This window comes from Elephantulus edwardii, unplaced genomic scaffold (genome assembly GCF_000299155.1).
Source record: "Elephantulus edwardii isolate Elephantulus edwardi_28Jun2011 unplaced genomic scaffold, EleEdw1.0 scaffold00110, whole genome shotgun sequence".
NCBI lineage: Eukaryota > Metazoa > Chordata > Mammalia > Macroscelidea > Macroscelididae > Elephantulus > Elephantulus edwardii.
In genome coordinates this window covers 5,060,900-5,069,488 of record NW_006399860.1, presented here as the reverse complement: position 1 = coordinate 5,069,488, position 8,589 = coordinate 5,060,900, and positions in this window count along the sequence as shown.

The following is an 8,589-nucleotide window of genomic DNA, read 5'->3' as shown; positions in this document are numbered from 1 at the left end:
GCATTAGGATTGGAGGTAGACTCATTAACAACCTGCGTTATGCAGATGACACAACCCTGACTACTGAAACTGAAGAGGAACTGTTTATTCTCTTGGCAGTCCATGGTATGTTAGGTATCCTTCTCCAGCACCACAATTCAAAAGCATTGCTTCTTCCTATATCCTGCTTAGTCTTTGTTCTGCTCTCTGATACAAGTAATTGTGAAGCCCATGGCTTGGATCAGGTTCACCTTAGTCTCTAAACTGATATTGTTGCTCTTCAGCACTTTGGAGAGATCCTGACAGCAGATTTTTCCAGTGCAATTTATCTTTTGATTTCCTGACTGCTGGTGCTAAGAGTGTTGATTGTGGAGCCAAGCAAGATGACATTATTATCAAGCTCAATCTCTTCCCCTAAAATGTACATACAATTATATATTTCAATGTAACTATTCAGAAGACATTTAATATTTATTCCTTGGATTTTTTTCTGTCATGATTTTCTAATTAGTTTTCATTCAGTAGGTAATATATACCCTGCCCATAACATCAATTACAATTCATCAATACCTTTTATCAACCTTCTTAAATTCCACTATGCCTTGCTTATTCCTTTTTCTCACCCATCTGTTCACTAATCCCTGCCATTTTAATATTTTCCCTTTTCTTTTCTTCCTCCTCTTCCTTCTCCCTTTCCTACTCTCCCTTTTGACAGTTTTGACAGTCTTGATCTATGTTGTTAAGTACAGTGCCCATAATTTCTCTGAGTGCTCTCAACTTCTTGTCCTGATCTCTCACTCACTCTTTTGGGCAAAATAAGGTGAACTAATGTCTAAATTTGTGAGAGGGAAGATAATTTTTTTTCCTGGTTTGTTTTCACTCTTCCTGCAGGCTCATCTTTTCCACATAGAGTTTGCAGGGGTACTCCCTGCAGTAGAGGGAGGCCTGAGGCCAGGTAGGTACGTTTTGCTTCTGGAAGTCCATAGTTGACATAGAACTAAGCCACTCTTTCCAAAGTAGTCTCTATCTATAGTAAAACCTATATTTCAGTTGCTTGGCATACATATAGTCTACTGTTGTTCTGATTTAGAATTCTAATGGGGAAAATAGTGGTATTATTTATTGATACCTTAAAACCCCATTGACTTCTACAGGGCAGAATACGTAGCATTTGATTTTGTCCACTCAGTTGATATTGTAGAGTTGCCTTTACAGAAGAGCCTTTGAGATTTATGGTAGACCTATGCACTTCAGCTTCAATATCACATAACCGGAATTCACCAGGGAAGTAATTATGCTTCAGAGAAAAGTTCTCACCTTAGGGAATATAGAAACATTAACATTAAAGTCTATCTCTAATCCTTTCTACAACATTCTGAATGCAACAATTTGTCCTACTTCTCTTGTAACTGTCATATGTCAGTTACAGTTTTTACTTTGCTGGTTCTCTTGCAGTTTCAATACTCAAGCACAAGGTCTGGAGGCATAGTTCACAGGCAGTTTTGCTGTCACCCCCAAAGGTGGTATCTCTCAAAATCACCAGTAGTTCTGATACAGAAAGATGGGCAATCATTTTTCTTTGGGATTTATAGCCTCCAAAAATCCCCTGGACAGTCAGCCATGAATCTGTTCCCGACTGCAGGGTAGGCCAATTTCCTGGTTACTTTTATATTGTGTTGTCGATTCCCAACCATTAGTATGAAAAGCATTTCCCCACCCATTGCTATTGAGTTGATTCGAACTCATGGTGGAATTAAACTGATCACGTTTTTAAGACTGTGGGAGTAGGCTGCCTCATCTTTCTCCCCCAAAGTGACCAGTGGGTTCAAACTGGGGCCTTTTGGTTAGAAGCCCAATAACTTAACCTAGTACACAACCAAGATCCAAAATAAACCTCTCCCCAGATGATTGAAAACTCCCTGAATTGTAGAGCCTAGCAAAGTTCTTTTCCTCTTTTATTTCATATTAGCACTAGCATAATGTATGTACACAGAAAGCCTCTTAAAAATGAAGATTGATTTTGTATGTGAAGGTCATATCTATAATCTCCAGAAAAAGAAACTCCTTTCTCTCTGACTACTCTATTGATATAGGGGTCAAATCTAGTTCTGCCACCTTTGAATGTGGCTTATGACTTAAAGCAGACTAGCAGTTTTTTGATTCCTTTCTCTTAGAAACCTTCGACAATACAGGAATTAAAAACTATCACACTGTAAGGAAGCCCAAGCTGTACATGTGGAAAGGTTACAGGAGGAATTGCTGAGATATTAGTCATATAAAGGGGTCCTTCTTGGACTTTCCAATCCTGCCTGTACCCCAGCTTAATGTAACTGAGTCAGGTACTGAAACTGATGCATTATGAAGTATAAGAATATTCTATATGATCCAAGTCAACCTACAAAATCATGCTTGTTATTTTAACAATATTTTTCATTTAATACACTTAACTGTGGTGTAGTTTTCATACTGCACCTAAACTTTTGTTCATAGGATCACTATGAGTCATGCTTGACTCAAAGGCAATCAACACCAACAACAATGTTCTGAAACAGCATTGTTTTGTTCCCCTAATCCGACAGTGTAAAAGCAAGGCATGTAGTTTCCAAATAGACATATAAATAAACATTTGAGTAGCAAATGGGTTGCTTTCTTAACAGGTGTCCTTGATAGCAACTTTGATGGGCCATGATGGAGAGGTCAAAGACGGCCTCTCTCAGTAAAACTTCACGTCATACAATAATTTCTTATTGAGAGTTGATCTTCTATTAGGTTTCCAAGGCTATACATAATTCAGGAGGAGACTTCTTATCTTTATTCTGCAGAGCGGCTGGTGGATTGTAATAGCCAGGAAAGCACAGCATTTAGGCATGCAGCACAGCTCCTGGTAGACTAGACCACCCGAGCTCCCCTGCTTTTGATGAAAATGTGAAAAACACCATGCACCACAGTGCAGTAGATGGTTACCCATCACCAAGTACCTTTAGTTTGCAGAGCTGTCTCTGCTTGTCTTGTTTATTATGATCAAAACTTCCCAGCTCATTAGTGATGGCAAGCTATTCTTTTCTGAGTAGTGAGTGGACACAGGCTTTCATTCCAAGCACTGCAACACAGAAAGACGAAAACAATAGAAATACATCTTCTTGAAAGTCCCTGGGCCAGCTTCAAGGTGTAGAGGGTACTGGTTACACTTTCCTTTATCAAATCAATAGCAATATCTGGACATAAATCCAAGCTCGAGTTCCTTTCATGGCAGGCCATGAGCACAGTTGTTCACACTCTATGGTTGTGTATGGGGGTCAGTGTCTCAGCAACATCTCATTTTCCCAGTCCTTGTCTTGGGCTAACAGTTAGTTACAAAGCTCAATCTCAAAAAATGTCAGACCTAATGAAAAGAAAGAGAAATCATAAAAGAGAAAGATGGCTGCAGTTAGCACCCTGGGTCCCCCTCACTCAAGGTCCACAGATCCATCAACCAGTTAGGAGGGCAGGCTGCTGTCTCCACAGCTCAGGCTGCCATTGCATGGCTAGGCTCACTGGGGGCCTATCCGTCAAAGAACACTTCCGGAAGAACCATGCAGTGAGAGGCCCGACAGCCGAGGAGCAAAAGAAATCAAACCACATTTCCACATGCTTTGGTCTATTCCCAGCATTTCTATAAATTGTAAGTATTAAAAGCTGTGAGCATTTAATTTATGGAGCAGCTGGTCTTGCCCCCCTTCTTTGCCTTATGGATTGGGATAATGGAACAAAAAGAAGTATGGTACAGTATTGTTGTGATTGCTGTTAAGTTAGAAACAACTCATAGCTGACAGTCCAACAAAAGAAATTGTCCATTTTTCTCCCACAGTGCAGCTGGTGGATTCAAACAGCCTACCATAGTTTTAGCAGTACAACTCTTTACCCACTAGGCCATCAGAGTTTCCTTAAGACACAGTAGGAATGAGGAAAATATTAGGAGAGCCTGTTAGATACTAGGCAGGATTCCAACTTTCTAATCGAGATCCTGCTGTGGTGATGAGGTTGCAGCCTGAAGAGACTGAGTGAGAAGATCTATGGGGATTGAAGGGTATCAGATTTAGTTGTTTCCAACAAGAAGACAATGAAGACATGTGGATTCCTTTCCCTTCCTCTTTTCTTCTCTCCTCTCCTATTGCCCTCTATTCTTTCCTCTCTGTCTCCCTCTCATTCCCTCTTTTTCTTCCCTTTTGCCTTCTGACACATATTTCCTGATCATCTGCTGTGTGCTAGGTACTGCATACTGTATCTAAATGTTGTTAGGTACCATCAATTCAAGTAGGACTCATGGCAACACTATGTGCAACAATTCTGAAACTTTCCCTATTCTACGTCATTCTTTTGATCTGTAATATATTTGAGTTATAAGGCATTGTGCTGTCAACCGAAATGTATACAGTTTGAATACACCAGCCTCTCCACAGAAGAAAGACAGGCAATCTCTTCCCATGTGATTTACTGCCTCTGCAAACCTGTCCACTATTGGTCAGTTCTGATTCAACATTATACAGCAGAAGCATTGTTACAATGGATTGAAACTGCCAACAGTTTCATCTTGCTTGGATCCAAAGTCAGCACCCCCGGAACCAGCAATCAGGAGATCTGGAGGCATAACATTTGGAAAGTTTGCTGTCAGGGACTTCTCCAAAACCCTGAAGGACAATAACGTCCATTTAAAGACTAAGATTTGCCTGAGTCAAGCCACAGTTTTTCCAATTACCTTCTATGCATCTGTGAAGTGAATAATGATAAAAATGATAGAAGCTTAGGTGCCTTTCATTTGTGGTGTTGGAAAAGATTACTTGAATGTCCCATGGACTGCCAAAAGAACAAACATATATGTCTTGGAGAAGGTGCAACCAGAGTGCTTCTGGGAGGGAAGGATGGTGAAGCTTTATATCAAATACTTTGGGTATGTTGTTAAGAGAGGCTATTCCTTGGAAAGGGACATCTTCTTAGAAAGATCAGTGAAGGCAAGGAAGATATTTAGTGAGAAGTACTGATAACAGTGCTTGTAGCAGTGGGCTCAAGTATGTCAGGGATGCCAAGAATGGTGCAGGGTATGGCAAGATTCAGATCTTTGTTCATAGGATCATTCTGGATCAGATTTGGCTTCATGGTGCCTAAAGCCAAGAATATAATAGTAAATTAAATTTATAATCCTTGTCTTTACAGAGTTTATACTTAACAGAGTATGTACAAATACATGTAAGGCTAATATTTTAGTAAGTGTTATGAGAAGAAGAGCATGGTGCAATAAAAAACGTATGAATGAATTGATGACTTGGATGTGGCTGTTGAGAACTGCCTCAGTCTGATAGAATCTCAAAGTTGTGCGTAGCATTGGGATCAAGATGAGAGGATGTCTGTGTTCATTGATTCATGTACAGAGGCATAAGACCCTCTGGAAGTGACCACTATTGCTCTCCTGGAAACTGGGCTTACTTATTGCCTTATATTTTATCCCTAATCTTGTTTAGAGCACAATTTTAGTTTGATTTTTAAAATTAATCATTGACTATGACTTTTTAAAACATTTTAAATGGGAAGGGAACAATGTCCTGATAAATATGATCAATGTAAAGAACAAAAATGAATTGTGAAGATTAAAAATAATCCTCTTCGAGAAAGCAGAGGTTTGGGGAACATGCCATATTCAGCTAATCTCAACTATGTTCTATATTTCTAGTGAGGGAGACACGAGTCCATAAAGCTGCTGACGCTTTTCTCTCATTCACTTACCATTGTGGAGTTGTTTCCAACTCAGAGTGACCTTACATCAGGTTTCCAAGGCAGCAGGAATAAATCTCAAAGGGAGGAGACTGCTCATTTTTCTCTCTCAGGAAGCACAGCGCTGTGGAGAGCCGTATGGCACGCCACACACCACATTACCAGAGCTCTCAGTGGTTTTGAAATCTCAAACTCCTTGCCATTGAGTCAGAATCCACTCACAGCTGATTCTGCAATGGGTTTCTGAGGATGTAAGTCAAACATCAAAATATTGCCTATCTTTCTTCTGCAGAGGGCCTAACAAATTCGAACCACCAAAGGGATATGGCCTCTAGGTTAGCAGTCCAACTCTCGATGCCACCAGAGCTCCCTTAGTGGGTTTGTTGTGGTAGTGGGTTATATTAATCACTCTTCTGTGCAGGAATTCAGAGAAGAAAGGTAGAAGATCAGATTTTCCTTATGTGACAGGTAAGGGAGCTTTGGTGGCATAGTCTTCAGAGAGATGAGCTGCTACCCTACAAGTTGCTCCTTTGCCAGTTCAAACCCACCCAAGGCTCCATGGAAGGAAGATGGGTAATCCCTTCCTCTGTGATTTAAAGCCTTGGAAACCCAGTGGATGGTCACCTATGAGTTGGTTCTGACCTGAGGACAGCTGTGTGTGTGTGTGTGTGTGTGTGTGTGTGTGTGTGTGAGAGAGAGCTCTGTGTGTGTGTGAGAGAGAGAGCTCTGTGTGTGTGAGAGAGAGAGAGAGCGCGCGCGCGAGAGAGAGAGCTCTCTCTGTGTGTGTGTGTGTGAGAGAGAGAGAGAGAGAGAGAATATGAGAATATATATGAATGAATGCGAAAGGAGAGGGGAAGAGAGGGAATGAGGATAAAAGAGAGAGAAAGCATGAACTCTACTCTCTTTGTGTTGCTTCCTTGCACAGTGCTCATGGACAGAAGGTAGCAGGTTGCTGTTCCTTTTAGGTTCTTGTGGGTTCAGTACAGTTAAGTGGAGGCCTTGGTTGGGCCTCATGTGACTCAAGTCCAGTCTACTTTGCTTAGAAAGTGGCCCTCTGAACTATTTATTCACTCATTTAACAAATATTAAGCATCTCCTGTGTCCTCAAAATAGTTCAAAATTCCAGAAACACAACAGTGAGCAGCTTATATAAACCCTTGCTCCCTTCAGGTAACTTTTGTTTTAGTTAGACTGTAAATAAGATTGATAAGTAAAACATACAATGTATGAGGTGTTGGTTATTGAGAAATACTTAAATACATTCACATTTCTGTACAATCGGGGCTTTTGCAGCAAAAATTGCTGGCAACTTGAATTAAAGGATGGTTGAAGATCAACATTAAAGATGAAGGTCTTTGGAAAGGCATGGCACAGAGCTGAATGTCCTTTGTCTCTGAGAGCCATTTATTTGCATTCTTCAGAAAGGGAAACACAGAGCTACTTTCTTATACAGATAGTATTAAAACCTAGACGTCTTTCCTTCTCTCCCCGGGGAAGTTTGGTTTACATTCTAGTCTCTTCTATCCTTTGTCCTTAAACACTTGATCTTACAAGTAATTCCATTTTCCAATTCTTACAGAAAAGTACAGAAATCACATAAATCTTTTAGCTGCCAGCACAAGGCAAATCCAAAACAAATGTTGATAATAACATTTTGCTTAAAACATTTCATTTTCAGAGTCCAGATTTACTTGTATAACTGGAATTGCACTTAGGAGTTTGGAAAAATGTGATATTATTGTACAGAAACCACCAAAAGAATGGAAAGAATCTTGTGTGTCAACACTTCCCTTCCTGGATTGCGATCCTAGGGTATAGATTATGTTTATAATATTTTTTTGTTATTACTGGGAATAGACATGGCAAGACTTATACCAATTCAAGTTTCTACAATTCAATGGTATTGATTACTTTCTGTCAGTTGAGCAATTATCCTCATTCTCTTTTTCTGACTTGTTCCCTCATTAACATACATTTAATATTCCTATCTGAGGGTCTTATCTGAGCTTAAGTGTGTCAGAGATTGTGAGGATGGGAGGGAGAGAACAATATTCAAATTATTTGTTCACAGGGTCTTTATGAGTCATACTTGACTTTATAGCACTTAATAATAACAACAACAAGAAGGATCCTACCCTAATCCTTCAGTTTTTGTTGTTAATTTGATCCTTTATCGATAGATCGTAAAAGAGCATACTGTTCTTACTGGTAGCCATTTTTTACCTTGTAGAATATAGTTGTTTTGGAGAGGAAAACTTACTTAAAATAGTAAGTAGTTAAAAGAATAGTTTTTGCCCACTTGCAGTGCAGAAATGAAAGGTAGAGCCTAGCTTTTATGATTTATTAACTTTCTGAAAAACTGGTAAGTCTGGTATTTATGTTTTAAAATGCTCTATTTTGTCATCACACTTTAAATGAAGCCATTATGTCAAGCTCTTAAATTTTAGGAATATAAATTTTTATCTAGCATTTTTTTGTTAAGTGCTGTTGAGTACCACTTATAGTAACCCTATGAACATCAAATCTGAACCCTATCCTATCCTGAGCTGTCTTCACACTTCCTGACACACTAGAGCCCATGGCAGCCTCACTATGTCAAACCACCTGGCTTCCTTTGCCCACCCTCCACCCTTCGTAGCATCGTGTCCCTCTCAAAGGAATAGCCCCTCCTTGCAGCTATCTATCACTTTTTAACCTGATTTAGTCATTATTGAACATTCTGTGCCGTGATATCTGTGTTGAAACTAGAACCATTTTTTTTAGTGATTTAAAACACCAAATACTTATTTTTGTGCTAACATGTATGTTGGCTACCTATTGGTCACTAATCATCAACATATGTTTGTGTTTTTTGTTTTTTCTTTA